The sequence below is a fragment of the Oncorhynchus keta genome, chromosome 22 (genome assembly GCF_023373465.1).
Source record: "Oncorhynchus keta strain PuntledgeMale-10-30-2019 chromosome 22, Oket_V2, whole genome shotgun sequence".
Classification (NCBI taxonomy): Eukaryota; Metazoa; Chordata; class Actinopteri; order Salmoniformes; family Salmonidae; genus Oncorhynchus; species Oncorhynchus keta.
Genome location: NC_068442.1, coordinates 872,873 through 891,689, shown reverse-complemented (window position 1 = coordinate 891,689; position 18,817 = coordinate 872,873). Strand labels below are relative to the sequence as shown.

The following is an 18,817-nucleotide window of genomic DNA, read 5'->3' as shown; positions in this document are numbered from 1 at the left end:
CATTCAACGTCCATCAGACAAACAGACAAGTCATTTCCTATGCCCCTCCTCCTTTCCACTTAATGTTCATCAGAAATGTGGGGGCATTCCTAAAAGATTATATATTATTATTTTGTCATTATATGGAAGTGGGTAATGCTCTACTATTTCAGTAAAAGTTGCTGGAAAGGGAATCAACACTTGACACCTTGCATTCCCAACAAGGAACAGTTCAAGTCTGTGAAACCATCATACATATGTGACTATCCTCACTTGAAGGTAGGCTACATTGTCCCAATTATACTTTATTGTAGCCTATAACCTACAGATGTAGGTCCATAACCATATGCACTGTAAGTTTGTGATGAAGTAACCCAAGTGCGAATGTTGTCCACCCTTCCTAGGATTAAAAAAAACACAATGTATGTAATATGTCAAAATTCAACAAACTCCTCACAAACCCTTATAGACTTCTACCATAGGGCTGCTTGGCTAATGGTTTTGACTACAAGTTTTGCTCTTATGAGAACACACATTAAACTGAAGACCACCAAGACTGAGGCAATTGTCAGAATATCCATCTGTGGAGGAGGTACATCACTGGGTGAAGAGAACCAATGATTGACATGTGACATGGAGGGTGGAGAGGACCAGACTGAGGAAAGGACATCAGATCATTTTTAAGGTACAGTAGGTCCACAACTTCAGCAGCCCTGGCATTGTTCCTTTCCAACTCTGTTTTTCTGAGTGTAGTGAAATTACATGATCAACAGAATGGTTTTTACCGGATTTAACACTCAATAAATGCATGCAACAGCAATAAATTCAAGTCTTCAATGGTTATTTATTTGTCAAATTCTTCTGTACTCTTCAGACGGACTACAGGTGTCAACACAACACCAGATGGTGCTCCTCAGACGCATCAAAACATTGATCGAAAAACACACTGTTCTGCCAAAATTTAATTTTGCTGAGGACTGAGATAAGTCTAAGATAATAATTTACATATACACTACATGACCAAAAGTATGTGGACACCTGTTCGTCGAACATCTCATTCCAAAATCACTGGCATTAATATGGAGGTGCCCCCCCCCCCTTTGCTGTTATAACAGCCTCCACTCTTCTGAGAAGGCTTTTCACTAGATGTTGGAACATTGTGGCAGGGACTTGCTTCCATTCAGCCACAAGAGCGTTAGTGAGGTCAGGCACTGATGTTGGGTGATTAGGCCTGGCTCACAGTCACCGTTACAATTCTTCCCAAAGGTGTTCGATGGGGTTGAGTTCAGAGCTCTGTGCAGGCCAGTCAAATACTTCCACACCGATCTCGACAAACCATTTCTGTATGGACATAGCTTTTTGCACGGGGTCATTGCCATGCGGAAACCAGAAAGGGCCTTCCCAAAACTGTTGCCACAAAATTGGAAGCACAGAATGTCATTGTATGCTGTAGCATTGAGGCAAAACCATGAAAAACAGCTCCAGACAATTATTCCTCCTCTACCAAACGTTACAGTTGGCACTATCCATTCAGGCAGGTAGCATTCTCCTGACTTCCGCCAAACCCAGATTAGTCGGTCGAACTGCTAGATGGTGAAGTGTGATTCATCACTCCAGAGAACGCGTTTCCACTGCTCCAGTGTTCAATGGCGGCAAACTTTACACCACTCCAGCCGACGCTTGGCATTGTGCATGGTGAACTTAAGCTTGTGCGGCTGCTCGGCCATGGAAATCCATTTCATGAAGCTCCCTACAAACAGATCTTGTGCTGACATTGCTTCCAGAGGCAGTTTGGAACTCGGTAGTGAGTGTTGCAACCAAGGAAATACCAGTTATACGGGCTACACACTTTAGCACTTGGTGGTCCTCTTCTGTGAGCTTGGTGGGCCTCTTCTGTGAGCTTGTGTAACCTATCACTTGGCGGCTGAGCCGTTGTTGCTCCTAGATGTTTCCACTTCACAATAACAGCACTTACAGTTGACCAGGGCAGCTCTAGCAGCTCTAGCAGTGCAGAAATCTGATGAACTATGACGGTGCCACGTTGAAAGTCACTCTAAGGTCATTAAGTAAGTAAGGTCATTAAAGTGGCATTGTTTGTCTATGGAGATTGCATGGTGGTGTTCTCAATTTGTTCTCAATTTTGATACTTGTCGGCAACGGGTGTGGCTGAAATAGCTGAATCCACTAATTTGAAGGGGTGCACTTTTGTATAGATAGTGTATATGTTCAAATAAAAACTGATCACATCATCAAAATAATAAATAATCATAATCACTGAACAATTACATACAAATACATACAAAAATTGCAGTACATTGTAGAGTAGTGGTGTCTAAGTCCAACCCTATTCACAATGGGGCAGCAAAGGTCCAAGCTACCTACCCAAAACACCAGTGACACCCAGCCCATTCAAATAATGGTGTGAGTCTTTCCACATCTTCTCCAACATTGGGCTGTACCTGCATGACTGCATTTCCCTTGCATAGCAGGGGATTGGCAAATAGCACATTCATACCCCTGGACTTCTTCCACATTTTGTTGTGATACAACCAAAATTCAATATTGATTCAATATTTAAAAAATCTCATCCATCTACACACAACTCCATCATGAAAAAGTGAAAATATGTTTTAGAAAATTAAATACAGAATGTATTCACACCCCTGATTCGATACATGTTAGAATCACCTTTGGCAGTCATGATTACAGCGGTCAATCTGGGTAAGTCTGGGTAAGTCTCTAAGTGCTTTGAACACCTGGATTGTACAATATGCCCATTATTCTTCATAAATTCTTCAAGCTCTGTCAAGTTGGTTGTTGATTATTGCTAGAAAGCCATTCAAGTCTTACCATAGATTTTCAATCCGATTTAAGTCAACACTGCAACTAGGCCACTCAGGAACATTCAATGTCGTCTTGAGAAGCAACTTCAGTGAATATTTGGCCATGTGTTTTAGGTTATTGTCCTGCTGAAAGGTGAATTTGTCTGCCAGTGTCTTCAGACTGAACCAGATTTGGACTGTGCTTAGCTCTATTCCCTTTTTATTTTTTATCCCAAAAAAACTCCCGAATCCTTGATGATGACAAGCATAACCATAACATGATGCAGCCACCACCATACCTGAAAATATGAAGAATGGTACTCAGTGATGTGTTGTGCTGGAATTGCCCCAAACATAACACTTTGTATACAGAACATGAAGTGAATTTCTTTGCCACATTTTTTGCAGTTTTACGTTAGTGCCTTACTAATGGATGCATGTTTTTGAATATTTTTATTCTGTACAGGCTTCCTTCTTTTCACTCTGTCAATTAGGTTAGTATTGTGGAATTAATACAAAGTTGTTGATCCATCCACAGCCATTAAACTCTGCAACTGTTTTAAATTCATCATTGGCCTCATGGTGAAATCCCTGAGTGGTTACCTTCCTCTCCGGCAACTGAGTTAGGAAGGAAGACTGCATCTTTGTAGTGACAGGTTGTATTGACACACCATCCAAATAACTTCACCATGCTCAAAGGGATATTCAATGTCTGCTTCTCCCCCATCTACCAATAGGTGCCCTTCTTTGCGAGGCATTGGGAAATCTCGCTGGTCTTTGTGGTTGAATCTGTGTTTGAAATTCACTGGTTGCCCAGGAACCTTACAGATACAGTGCCTTCAGAAAGTATTCACACCCCTTCCAAAACATGCAGCTGTTTGCAACAAGGCACTAAAGTAATACTGCAGAATTTTTGTCCTGAATACAACGTTATGTTTGGGGTAAATTTAATACAACACATCCCAGAGTACCACTCTCCATATTTACTAGCATAGTGGTGGCTGCATCATGTTATGGGTATGCCTGTAATCATTATGGACTGGGGAGTTTTTCAGGATAAAAAATAAACAGAATGGAGCTAACACAGACAAAATACTAAAGGAAAACCTGGTTCAGTCTGCTTTACACCAGACACTGGGAGATTAATTCACCTTTCAGCAGGACAATAACCTAAAACACAAGGGGAAATGTACACTGGAGTTGCTTACCAAGAGGGCAATAAATGTTCATGAGTGGCCAAGTTACAGTTTTGATATAAGTCGGCTTGCAAATCTAAGTCTAGAGCTGAAAATTGTAGTCTAGCAATTATAAACAATCAATTTGACAGAGCTTAAACAATTTTCAAAATAATAAATGGCAAATGTTGCAATATTCCAGTGCACTGCTCTTAGAGACTTACCGAGAAAGACTGACAGCTGTAATCACTGGTGACTCTAACATGTATTGACTCAGGGGGTTGAATAGTTATTTAATCAAGATATGTTTATTCTTCGTATATTTTTTTAAACGTTTCTAATTTTTGTTCCACTTTGACAGAGTATTTTGTGTTGATCGTTAACAAAAAAATGACAATTAAATCCATTTTAATCCCACTTGGTAACACAACAAAAAATATATATGTTCCATGTGCTCTATTTCTATGCTTCCCGTTAAGTTTTGTTTTTGCTTTCGGTGTTGTACACCAGCTTCAAACAGCTGAAAAAATACAATATTTTTGGTTATTGAAAATATATTTCACAGCAGTTTAGATGGCACCAGGATTCTCTATACTACACATTGCATGTTTTGTCACATAAACACAAATTAGCAAAACAATTAGAATTTTATCAACCAGGTAATGGCAGAGCAATTTCTGCATATTGCACCTTTTAATGTAATCTCAAATGCAATCTAGGTCATTTGATTCTGCTATTAGATGAAGCACAGTGATAACACAATCTGTTGTATAAATAAACAAAATATCTGACATTGTATTACCAATTGAACTTTGCTGTGCTTTTAAATTGTTGAAAACACAGTGATAGACATTTCCAGGTTGCAATGGCGTGGTGTGCCCAGAGTAAGGACTGGGGGGCAACACAACAACAGTGAAGCTTTGCAGTGGAGCGATTAAAGGGGGAAGACCTGTCGGAGCAGCAGGCAATGTTGGACGGGTGGAGGGTGATGGTAATGTTGGACGGGTGGAGGGTGAGGGTGAAGGAGATGGGGGGAGCAGATCGCTGCGAGGGACAGGAAAGGCTGTGAACAGTGAGGGCACGGGCCCGTAGGATACAATTAGGAGTTGGAACTCTCAGAGAGTGGGTTACAATAACATAGCAAGCAAGGTTGCCGGGAGATAGAAACAGCCTCACTCCACCCAACTCTCCCTCCCTCCCTCTCTCCCCACCCCAAAGTAAAAGTTAATTACCACAGACTGAGAGGGGGCTGGGGGAGTTAATCTCTTCCCCCATTCCTTTGTTCACTCTTTCCCCACCCACAGCCCTGCAAGATAATGTTGAACAGGAGCACCTTAACCATTTCCATCACAGCTCGAGCCTTAAGGCCTAGCTATAAAGCTTCAGAGGTACATAGCTTAAAACATCACAGAGACTATGACATACTGACTGACTGAGTCCTTCTCGAAGAGCTGAGGTGGTCCGTGTGTGTCCGCGTACGCCATCGTGTGCATGTTGATTCTGTCTATTTCCGCCAGACGCAATCATGACATGCAGGTTAAAATACCCAAATCAACTGTGAATCAATTATATTAATTTGGGGGCAGGGAGAAACACACATGAAACATTCATGGAAATTTAGCTCGCTAGCTGTTTTGTTGTTATTTTACCTGACATGCATGTGGCATGTGTTTTTCACATTGGATAAAAGTAAAGACTCAGCTACAAAATGGTATATCACAATCTGCAGTTAAAGAACAATGGGAAAGTCATTATGCTTTGAAAGTTGATAGATTTTTAACCCCACGTTTGAGAAAATGACTCATGAATGTTTTGGTAAAATTACTTGAGAATTCATCTTTGTCTACACACCTATTCAGCATTGTTCACACCCTCTTAAGCCTTAGCCCCACCCATCTCTTTAAGTGTTCACATGTGAGGCCATGTGCTAAACAGACTGAATAAGGTAGTGTAGTATACAACCAGCGATTTCAAAACTAAACGTGGTGAAAGTAGTAGCCTAGAATAAGGAAAAACTCCAGGCAAAAATACACTTTTTCTATATCCTAATCTGACTTTGGTGCAGGTCATGTTGTTCTTCACATTACCATCTCTGTAAAAATAACATCTAAGTGTATTTGCCACATGCACAGGATACAGGTGTAAACGGTACTGTCACGCCCTGACCTTAGACATCCTTATTATTCTCTATGTTTGGTTAGGTCAGGGTGTGACTCGGGTGGGAAAGTCTATGTTTTCTATTTCTTTGTTTCTGGCCGAGTGTGGTTCCCAATCAGAGGCAGCTGTCTATCGTTGTCTCTGATTGGGGATCATATAGAAGTGTTGGGTTTTGTGGGATCTTGTTTTCTGTTTAGTATGGGTTAGGGTTAGGGTAAGACGTCCTGTGTCGTTTTCGTTTTGTTTGTAGCGCAAGCTTGTTTCCCATTGTGTCAAGTCACTCCGGTTCACACTGACCTTGTGCAGAAATTAGTCCATCATAACCTTCTGCCACTGATCTTTGTCGATAGCGCCTGCTAAATTGAGGGCAGCAATGTTATTGAGAGAAGTAGCAACACTTTTGCAGTTCTCCATGGATAACGTTATATCTTTCAAAAAAGCTGTTCAAGGAATATCTACACATACTGAGCAGCTCATGTTCTAGGCAGAAGCATGCTATATATGTCAGACCAATCCGAACTCCTTTCTCAGCATGTCCAGCCCATCCATTATGTCGACCATTTATGGCTAGCAGGAATGTTCCTTTCTTTTTCCGTGACTAAACCAACCAGGCTCGCATTTTAACAATTTTATTTGTATTTACAGATGTCATACAAGTTATTAAGGCACATGACAGTTCACATGTTCCAGATGCATTTCTGCCAAAAAATGCCACATTTTGATCAAATAATCATTCTAATGCCTCTGGAACATGTGAAGTAGTGACGTGGGACATATGCTTAGCTCCCTGAAATGGGTCACAAATGGTCCTCTTTTTAGCTGGATACTTGTAGAATTTGCACCCGGAGTCATATAAAATCGTGTTTCTCTACTCCGACAATTAATCCACAGACAATAAAGGAAACCTAGTGAGTTTTTAGTTAGTAATCTGTCATTAATTTATTATTTTTGTATTTTATTTCACCTTTATTTAACCAGATAGGCTAGTTGAGAACAAGTTCTCATTTACAACTGCGACCTGGCCAAGATAAAGCATAGCAGTGTGAACAGATAACAACACAGAGTTACACATGGAGTAAACAATTAACAATTGTTAATAACAATTAACAATTAAGTCAATAACACAGTAGAAAAAAAAGAAAGAGTCTATATACATTGTGTGCAAAAGGCATGAGGAGGTAAGCGGATAATTACAATTTAGCAGATTAACACTGGAGTGATAAATGATCAGATGGTCATGTGCAGGTAGAGATACTGGTGTGCAAAAGAGCAGAAAAAAAAAAACAGTATGGGGATGAGGTAGGTGAATTGGGTGGGCTATTTACTGATGGACTATGTACAGCTGCAGCGATCGGTTAGCTGCTCAGATAGCAGATGTTTAAAGTTGGTGAGGGAGATAAAAGTCTCCAACTTCAGCGATTTTTGCAATACGTTCCAGTCACAGGCAGAAGAGAACTGGAAGGAAAGGCGGCCAAATGAGGTGTTGGCTTTAGGGATGATCAGTGAGATACACCTGCTGGAGCGCGTGCTACGGGTGGGTGTTGCCATCATGACAAGTGAACTAAGAAAAGGCGGAGCTTTACCTAGCATGGACTTGTAGATGACCTGGAGCCAGTGGGTCTGGAGACGAATATGTAGCGAGGGCCAGCCGACTAGAGCATACAGGTCGCAGTGGTGGGTGGTATAAGTTGCTTTAGTAACAAAATGGATGGCGCTGTGATAAACTGCATCCAGTTTGCTGAGTAGAGTATTGGAAGCTATTTTGTAGATGACATCGCAGAAGTCGAGGATCGGTAGGATAGTCAGTTTTACTAGGGTAAGTTTGGCGGCATGAGTGAAGGAGGCTGTGTTGCGAAATAGAAAGCCGATTCTAGATTTGATTTTAGATTGGAGATGTTTGATATGAGTCTGGAAGGAGAGTTTACAGTCTAGCCAGACTCCTAGGTACTTATTACAGATGTCCACGTATTCTAGGTAATCTAGGCCATCCAGGGTGGTGATGCTAGTCGGGCGTGCGGGTGCAGGCAGCGAACGGTTGAAAAGCATGCATTTGGTTTTACTAGCGTTTAAGAGCAGTTGGAGGCCACGTAAGGGGTGTTGTATGGCATTGAAGCTTGTTTGGAGGTTAGATAGCACAGTGTCCAAGGAAGGGCCAGAAGTATACAGAATGGTGTCATCTGCGTAGAGGTGGATCAGGGAATCGCCTGCAGCAAGAGCAACATCAATGATATATACAGAGAAAAGAGTCTTCCCAAGAATTGAACCCTGTGGCACCCCCATAGAGACTGCCAGAGGACCGGACAACATGCCCCCCGATTTGACACACTGAACTCTGTCTTGAAGGTAGTCAGTGAACCAGGCAAGGCAGTCATTAGAAAAACCGAAGCTACTGAGTCTGCCGATAAGAATATGATGATTGACAGAGTCGAAAGCTTTGGCCAGGTCGATGAAGACGGCTGCACAGTACTGTCTTTTATCGATGGCGTTTATGATGTCGTTTAGTACCTTGAGCGTGGCTGAGGTACACCCGTGACTGGCTCGGAAACCAGATTGCACAGCGGAGACGGTACGGTGGGATTCGAGATGGTCAGTGATCTGTTTGTTGACTTGGCTTTCGAAGACCTTAGATAGGCAGGGCAGGATGGATATGGGTCTGTAACAGTTTGGGTCCAGGGTGTCTCCCCCTTTGAAGAGGGGGATGACCGCGGCAGCTTTCCAATCCTTGGGGATCTCAGACGATACGAAAGATAGGTTGAACAGGCTGGTAATAGAGGTTGCGACAATAGTTTCAGAAATAGAGGGTCCAGATTGTCAAGCCCAACTGATTTGTATGGGTGCAGGTTTTGAAGCTCTTTCAGAACATCTGCTGTCTGGATTTGGGTAAAGGAGAAGCTGGGGAAGCTTGGGCGAGTAGCTGCGGCCGAATTTGGAGTAGCCAGGAGGAAGGCATGGCCAGCTGTTGAGAAATGCTTGTTGAAGTGTTCGATTATCATGGATTTATCAGTGGTGACTGTGTTGCTCAGCCTCAGTGCAGTGGGCAGCTAGGAGGAGGTGCTCTTGTTCTCCATGGACTTTACAGTGTCCCAGAACTTTTTGGAGTTAGAGCTACAGGATGCAAATTTCTGCTTGAAAAGGCTGGCCTTTGCTTTCCTGACTGACTGCATGTATTGGTTCCTCACTTCCCTGAACAGTTGCATATCGCAGGGACTATTTGATGCTATTGCAGTCCGCCACAGGATGTTTTTGTGCTGGTCGAGGGCAGTCAGGTCTGGAGTGAACCAAGGACTATATTTGTTCTTAGTTCTGCATTTTTTGAATGGAGCATGCTTATCTAAGATGGTGAGGAAGTTACTTCTAAAGAATGTCCAGGCATCCTCAACTGACGGGATGAGGTCAATGTCCTTCCAGGATACCCGGGCCAGGTCGATTAGAAAGGCCTGCTCGCAGAAATGTTTTAGGGAGCGTTAGACAGTGATGAGGGGTGGTCGTTTGACCGTGGGCCCGTAGCGGATACAGGCAATGAGGCAGTGATCGCTGAGATCATGATTGAAGACAGCGGAGGTGTATTTGGAGGGCCAGTTGGTCAGGATAATATCTATTAGGGTGCCCATGTTCACAGATTTAGGGCTGTACCTGGTAGGTTCCTTGATGATTTGTGTGAGATTGAGGGCATCTAGCTTAGATTGTAGGACTGCCGGGGTGTTAAGCATATCCCAGTTTACGTTACCTAACAGAACAAACTCTGAAGCTAGTATAGGGGGCGATCAATTCACAAATGGTGTCCAGGGCACAGCTGGGAGCTGAGGGGGGTCGGTAGCAGGCGGAAAGTATGACATTACTTTGCAGGCTATCTCTGCAGTAGACTGCAACTCCTCCCCCTTTGGCAATTCTATCTTGACGGAAAATGTTATAGTTGGGTATGGAAATCTCAGAATTTTTGGTGGCCTTCCTAAGCCAGGATTCAGACACGGCAAGGACATCAGGGTTGGCAGAGTATGCTAAAGCATTGAGTAAAACAAACTTAGGGAGGAGGCTTCTGATGTTGACATGCATGAAACCAAGGCTTTTTCGATCACAGAAGTCAACAAATGAGGGTGCCTGGGAACATGCAGGGCCTGGGTTTACCTCCACATCACCCGCGGAACAGAGGAGGAGTAGGATGAGAGTGCGGCTAAAGGCTATCAAAACTGGTCGCCTAGAGCGTTGGGGACAAAGAATAAAAGGAGCAGATTTCTGGGCACGGTACAATGTATTTAGGGCATAATGCGCAGACATTAATCTCTCCTTGTTTGTCTTTCAAGCATCCATGTGGACTTGTATCTTCCTGATAGTGTCTCAAATGGAACGAAGTTCTATTTCAGCGCTTGGCTATGCAGACGCTCGTGCAACCAAGCACACAGTGTGGGTGAAATTATTGAATAACTTATGTGTACATTTATTTTGAAATGCCCGCGCACGCAACGTGGCCCGTGTGGTTTGCGTATTACAGTCTCATCCTGGTCAATCCTGGAATCATCTATGCCCTCAGCTGAGAGTCTGTGAAATGCCCTCCTATGGCCTCTACATTCCTCTCTATCCAGCTCACTGAGGAACATTTCTGATCATTGTAAATTTAGGACACATGAGATTGATTATAGTCCCTAATAGGTCTTTGCTACCTACTGTTGTTTACACTGCATTCTTTTTTTATTCCCTCTTGCAAGTCATGCTCAGTCTAGAAAGCTTGCTCAGCTGCAACTCTTAAAAGGGGGAGTGGAAATGGAAAGAGAGAACAGGACAGATGATGGGGGCTGGTGCACACACTGAGGTATGCAGATAAAACCATGAACAGTGACAACCAGACACACAGGGCCTTGTGTAGTGGGCTGGTACTAGGCCTAATGCACTAGCTAGCTTTCAATACATAATATTATTACATAACGCTGGCTATCCACATGATCGATTACTATTATACATTATTGATATTTGGTAAAATGCTCTTGGTGACATTTCCTTTACAGACAGTATGTTAGCCTTTTGTGACTAGGGGGCAGTATTTTCATTTTTGGAAAAATAATGTTCCCATAGTAAACGGGATATTTTCTCAGGACACGATGCTAGAATATGCATATAATTGACAGCTTAGGATAGAAAACACTATAAAGTTTCCAAAACTGTAAAAATATTGTCTGTGATTATAACAGAACTGATATTACAGGCGAAAGCATGAGAAAAATCCAATCCGGAAGTGCCTCATGTTTTGAAAGCGCTGCGTTCCAATGCGTCCCTATTGAGCAGTGAATGGGCTATCAACCAGATTACTTTTTCTACGTATTCCCCAAGGTGTCTACAGCATTGTAACGTAGTTTCACGCATTTATGTTGAAGAATACCCGTAAACTGCTACATTGTGTAAGTGGTCACCTGATGGCTCTCAGAGTGATTCTCCTGTAAAATACAGAGTTAGCCATTTTTCCAATCGGTCCTACTGAAAAACCAATTGTCCCAGTGGATATATTATCGAAGAGATATTTGAAAACCACCTTGAAGATTGATTATAAACAACGTTTGCCATGTTTCTGTCGATATTATGGAGCTAATTTTGAATATTTTTCGGCGTTTTCGTGACCGTAATTTCCTCCACTGTACTGGTCAATGAAGTGTATCCTGTCATTACTGTTTTGTATGCACAGTATTGCTGTAGCCTATACCTTGTAGCTACAGTATTGGGATAGATCAGTAGTCTGTCATCTGTTATTATCCCAGTTTAAAGAGGATGATAGGTTTGTGTGTGCTGTGACATTTCAGGCCGGATTACTTTAGATCTGGATGGAGATAGCTATAGGTCTTGGATGACCATAGCATGTCCAGTCTGCTAACAGTTAAACAATCCCTGTGTTTGTTGCAGTCTGTGATACATATGGGCTGCCAAGAAGGACTTAAAGATAATTAGGCCTGTTTGTAAAAGAACGAAAACACAAAGGTCTTCTACTGGTTTTAATTATGAGAGTGAGTGGCAGATGGTTCCTCAGAGCCAGAAAGTGTGTTTCCCCTTTAGTGCTCCCTCAGTCCTGGTCTGTTCTGGTCTTTGAGGTTTTCAGATGTTTACCACACTGTTAGTCAGCACAGCTAAACAAACACCATGTGAGCCCCCGATGGACTGGAGAGAAAAGTGGAAGAGAGGAATAAGGTCATCCTAGAGACAGGTCGCTCAGTCCAGAAAACAACAACAATAGTAACATAATGTATATCTTGGTGTCCCCCCACAAAACAAACAAAACATTAGAAATTGGAGAATAATGCAAATGGTTTGCAGGGCTTCAAAACATCTATAGTCTCCATACAACAAAATGATTTTGGTAAGGACTGTTTCACTTCTCTTGGCATTTGTTCTGGTGAACCTTTACGGTCTTCTCAGTCCCAACATGTTCTAACATCATGTGTTATGTTAAGACCCTGGTTTAAATGGAGAACAGATGTGGTTTAACATGCGCTTAAGAGACTGCTTTGACTTCAGGGATAACTAACAGAGGCCTGAGGATTCCTGCACTCTCCTTTATTAAGTGGAAACTAGAATGGAAGAAACACATGTACAATGGTCCAAGAACTTTCCTTATCTCTTTAGAATGGAAGAAGAACATGTTCCAGGAGTTATACAATTCTCCTCATCTCTTTGTACTGGCTATGATTCTAATCTAGACCCCTCCTCCTTCTGTTTTTGGACTAGCTAAGTGTCTTGAAAACAGACATGTGTATTCTTCTGACAAAGGGTTGACAATGTGACAGTAAAGCACCATATGAGAGAGCACAGCATGCCAGTGATGTCATTACACTGTCTCACATGACAGTCGCTAGAGTGCAGTGTGAGAGCGACACAGCTGTGGTGTACCCACTATGGCAGACAATAATCCAGGATTCTGTCTGATTTCCCCGGTAGCTCTGGAGCAGGGCAGGGGTCCATATGACAGAGCACACCATGACAACGGTAGCTTTACACTGTCTGACATGACAGAGGTGTGGTATGTCATCGGTATGCCCACCATTGAAACGCTATTAGCGCGCACCACCGCTAACTAGCTAGCCATTTCGCATCGGTTACACTCACCCCTCTTTTGACCTCCTTCTTTTCCGCAGCAACCAGTGATCCGGGTCAACAGCATCAATGTAACAGTATAACTTTAGTCCGTCCCCTCGCCCCGACCTGGGTGCGAACCAGGGACCCTCTGCACGCATTAATAACTGACACCCACGAAGCATCGTTACCCATCACTCCACAAAAGCCGCGGCCCTTGCAGAGCAAGTGGAACCACTACTTCAAGGTCTCAGAGCAAGTGACATCATCGATTGAAACGCTGTTAGCGCGCACCACCGCTAACTAGCTAGACATTTAGCATTGGTTACACACCCACCATCCAAATTGTCTGAAGTTACCCTCAGAGAGACAGAAAGAGATACTGAGGGAGAGAGATATACAGAAAGAGAGAGAAAGAGGGTGGGGGCAAGAGAGTGAGAGAGAAAGAGGGTGGGGGCAAGAGAGTGAGAGAGAAAGAGGGTGGGGGCGAGAAAGAAAGAAACAATCCAGGTTGCACTCCATCCAATCTCTTGGTTTACTTTAAGAGCCTCTTCACACTTACTACACTTTTGGGAAAAATACCATCAGCTACACATATTACTCAAATGTAAACTTGTGTACTTGTTACGTCTCGACCGCTACCTCCGGAGGTAGCTCACGACTCTCCCCTGACAGTTTCCCCCCTTAAAGCATGGCAGTGTGAACAGAATTGTCTTGCTGAGCTAACACTCGTCGAGTATAAATTGCAAGAGCCCTTATGCACATTCCATGATCGAACGTTCCAAACACACTTCCTACCGGCGTGGCAATTTCCAGTCGCTCATACTATAGAACGGAAGTCAGTCTAGTTGTTATTGACAATATAACGTTGCGACCAAATGTGTCGCAGTTTTTTACTTGGTGTCTTCAGGACTTGCCTCAAATTCATATTAATGATGTACATTGAATTGTTAAATCAGTCCCAGACTCCAGCTAGCAAGAATGAAAAGGGGTTCAAGATGTATATAGGAAGCTACATAGACAACTATGAAGGTGAGTACCAAGTCAGTGACAGATAACGCTAGCTAGCTACAATCATTAGCTAGCTAATTTAACTATTAACTGTAGCTAGCTAGTTACTTCGTAAAATAATGTAACATTGACAGAATCTACCTGAGAATGTGTGTATTTTCATTCGCTTGGTTAAGTTATGCTTGCTAACTATATTTGCTAGCTAAAAATAATTGTTATTCATGTCTTCTACACAGTATCTAACAAAGATAAATTGACAGGGGAGACACCGTGGGGGCTGCCTGTCACAGGTCCATGAGGAAGAGTGAAAAAACACACAGCATGAGAGTATGGAAAGGTTATAGATAGCTACTAGGGACCTTGTTAAACATCTCCTGTGGGACACTGTCATCATGGTCAAAACGTGTTGGAGACAGTGTCAACGTTAAATCTCTTCAATATATAGATATTAATGATGGGTCCCAATCCCAATTTAGAATTGCCCACTTAACAAGTTATTGGTAAAGATCTGTTGATACAGTGTTTTGTAATTGTGTTACTGAAACACAATGTATTCCTCTAGTTAAATAATCCCCTGGTTAAGAGGACTAGACACTACTACAGTTGAAGTCGGAAGTTTACATACACCAAGGTTGGAGTCATTAAAACTCGGTTTTCAACCACTCTACAAATTTATTGTTGACAAACTATAGTTTTAGCAAGTCGGTTAGGACATCTACTTTGTGCATGACACAAGTAATTTTTCCAACAATTGTTTACAGACTTGTCATTTGAGTCAATAGAGGTGTACCTGTGTATGTATTGCCGATGCCCCTTCTCCAATACTTCCATTAGATGGCCACAGGCTTCAGGCTTCCCAGTGTGCTTACGTCCTTAGCCATCAGGAGCAGTTCCACCTCAAGGCATTAGAGACAACCTATGAGATGTCACACAAAGTCGAGGTTGCTACAAGGGAGCAGAGCAGCCCGGAATGGCATCAGCTCAGGAAGATGAGAATTAACATCCTCTCGTTTCCAAGAGGTTTGCCATGTCCTGGGAGAGACCTCAGCTGACCGCCTAGCTGAGCGGATGTTCAAGGGATCTGGTATGCAGACAATGGCGATGAAGAGGGGGCTAGACATGGAGCCAGTGACTGTACAGGAGTGCTGCACACTGAAGTATGTTAGCTTCTTTCCGTGTGGCTTAGTAGTGCACCCAGATGCTCCGTGGTTAGGATCCTCTCCAGATGGAATCATATTTGATCCCAGTGTGAGACCACACTTTGGACTTAGAGGTCAAGTGCCCAAATGTACCAAGTTATGTTGACTGCCCTTACCTGAATATACAGAATGGAGAGCTAAAGTTGAAGAGATCTCATGCTTACTACTGGCAGGTGCAAGGTCAAATCCTTCTCACAGGTTGTAGCTGGTGTGACTTTGTCAGCTGTACACAGGAGGACATCCTAGTTGAAAGGATATATAAAGATCTACAGGTTTCAAAAACGGCAAGAGAGAAGGTTGACCACTTTTATTTTTACCATTACTTGCATCAGTGTCTCTCGCACGTGAATTGATCGCCTGCATGGGTGCCAAGTTTATTGGTTTCATGAAAAATAAGTATTGATGTTGCTGTGAAGAAAACTACAGTAGAATAGATTTGTTTAAAAAAAATGTATTTCAGCAAATGTTCAACAGTTCAGTTAATCAATAACACATCTCTAATACTGTATTCAATCTTGCATTCTGGTTATTCTGTGTTTACTTGATTTCTTTCCCCTAAACTCATTGCCTAATTAAAGCCAATACAAGCTCCACACAAACTGATATTCACTACACGTGTTGACGTGTTGTAGATAAACAAATTATTATTTTGCTACTAGCAAATCATCACATGTACATTTACACTGGCTTGGCCCATGCTCTGACCAAAGGTCCGTTTTGATAGTTGACCAACAGGCACGCCACTGCAAATAATTGGTTGATGCTGCCTGAGATGGTCAGGGGAATGACTGTGTCAAACAGCTTGTGCTCCTTTACTCTGGGGATCATTCTTTCAACATGCACTCTCAGCCTGGCAATGGATTGGATTGGGAAGAAGAAAATAATTCCAGACTGCTTGAAGATCTCCTTGTCACTCACAGATCCAGCATACAACCATGACACAAGAGTGACAGCTCCATGTGGTGACGTTCCCAACATGCCCTTAAAGGTACAGTGTGACTTGTAAGGGAGAAAACATCTCACTCTGCAGTAGTAGTGAAGATGGTGTCTGGCAGCGGAGTTCAGTGCAGTCCATCACTACCTGGGTGTCTGGATAGTCCTTGAACTCAGGTGGCAGGTGGGCTTTGATGGTTTCCTTGGGGATACATATCCGTGCTGATCCAAGCAGACAGTAGAGGAAGTTGGTCCAAGAGATGATAATCCGGCTCACTGTCGATTGGTGGATGCTGAACCGATGGGTCAAATCCTTCTGCTTCAGACCCAGCGACAGATGAGTCATAAACAAGAAGAACTCGTTGATTGATGGCAGTGTCTGAACGTAAAGAAAACCAATTTAGTACAATATAGTCCTTATATTCGGTCCATAACAAAAAGTAAATGTTTGATAATTAATATTCTCTTAAGAATTTAATGACGTTGTCCCTTACCGGTTTTCTTCGAGTAGCTTGCAAATCTAAAGACAGACCCGGAGTTATCTAAATACTAAAAAAGCTCATTACTATTATTGCCCAACTTCTCTAAGCATCAAGTAGCACTAGACATGACCTAGATGCTATTGTAGCCTGTTTTTCTTGTTACTGCAATTCATACTGTAATTCACAGCAGCTATCATCACAGCAGTGACTTTGTTTTAAATGTTCCGTTATTTAACCTGGGAAGTTGGCTAAGAATTTTTTTTTTAAATAACCAAATCTTATTTGCAGCAACGACCTGGTAGAATTTTTGGGGGTTAACTGAAAACTAATGTAAATACAATATACATTCAATGTGCCTACTTATGCTAAGATATGCTACCCTAGTTTTTAATAATCATGAACATGTTCTTAAAGGTAAGATGGACTTTGGGATAATAATAATTAATAGTAAATAATAAACAATAGTAATGCTGGATAATAATAAATCATTACTGTACCTTGTGTAAAAATGTATATCCTCGTCAGAACCAGCAAATCGCTGTAGACCAAAGCCGTGTTGGGCGGTCAGTTTCTCCAGCTTGGCTCGAAGCTCCTCAATTTCTCTTATGTGCCATTAGGGCCATGTCCAGGGCTGCAGTTTCAAGGACTGCACAGTAATCAAGTGTCTGGAGTGGACCGGATCAGAGACGGCACTGTCCATAGGCGGCGCACCTTGTTCTTCATCCTCCTCAGTCGGGGCAGGAGGTTTCGCTCTTCTTTCCCAAACACCAGGTCTCTTTTGAATGTGCCAGTTCCACGTGAAGACTGTAGGAACAACACCTCTTTTTAGGTATTGTCACCCCCCAATTTTTCCCTCAACAATGTGTACTACACACCTTTGTGTGTTTGGTGACAGTAAAGTTGTCACGACGTACTGCCACCAACCACCTTTTTTCTGAGCTCACCTTTTTCGACCAGGAAACTATGGAAGCTCACAATACCATTACATTTGGAAGAAACTGAACAGAGACACTGAACAATGTTCATTAGCACCTCCTTCACGGGGCTGGAATTTAAACGTAGTCATTGCGAACTACTTCAGTCAGAAATGCATCGACGACAGTTTCCGGAAGTCATCAACCCGGTAGGAAGTAAATTAGAACGTTGGAGGTGGTATAATGCATAGAGCCTATAGCAGAGCAATGTTTTTGAAAATAGCTGAAATGTATAGACATTTTCCTAATATTTGAGGCTTGTTTTATTGAGTTTCTACCTGACATTTCATTAACAGCCTGTTACATTCTGTTACATCCCCCCACCACCAAAAACATGTAAAATGTAGATCATACAAATAGGATATTTTTGTGTAGTCCCAAAGTGGTGGGTGGGGGGGAGTGTTTTCCTGAGGCTTAGTTTTTCCTGAACCGTTATTAACCGTCTAACCTAACCAACTCCAGACCCTAGTAGCGTATGACATAGTAATAAATTAGCTGTAAAAAAAAATGTTTTATGATGGGACCAGATCATTTTTTGTAGTCAGGTCATATGACATTTTTGACATTTTTAAATCCTGGTAAAAATCCTGGCCCTAGGGAGGATGAAAACATTGAAACAATTGTGAAGGGACAAAAACGAACAGTCCTGAACTCGCTGTATGCAGGGTCGCATCATGTAGGCCTTTGCATCTATAATTAGAAAGATACTCCTACAGTATGTATTCATTATTGTTGATTGATTAATTCCAGTCAATCATGTTGGAGTAAACAGGCCTAGATAGCCTAGCCACCCGAAGTGTGAATATAAACCAAATTTGATCACGTTCACACTTTCTCAGAAGAAAAATAAAATGGGCCTATTTCAAAATACATAGCTTAGGCTGTAAAAACATGATATTACAGACAGGATTAGAGCACATAGGCTCTCTAGGCTACCTGCAGCTGTGGTTGTTATCAGTAGGCTACAGGTGATCAGACTGAAGCACAGAATAATTGTGAGTGGTTACAAATCATGATGCATTTCATTTGATTAAA

General features: G+C 42.3%; 1 protein-coding gene across 3 annotated transcripts in view; it reads right to left on the bottom strand.

Annotated features, from left to right (window-relative positions):
- The window catches only part of LOC118400933 (tetraspanin-18), a 111,576-nt gene that overhangs the window by 46,803 nt on the left and 45,956 nt on the right, over positions 1-18,817 (bottom strand). The window contains exon 1 of one of the 3 annotated variants that reach the window (XM_052474631.1): positions 13,217-13,384. The exons of the other annotated variants lie outside the window; for them this stretch is intronic. The gene's annotated coding sequence lies outside the window, so the exon portion shown is untranslated. Of the gene's footprint in view, positions 1-13,216; positions 13,385-18,817 lie in introns of those variants that run through there. 3 annotated transcript variants of the gene reach the window in all.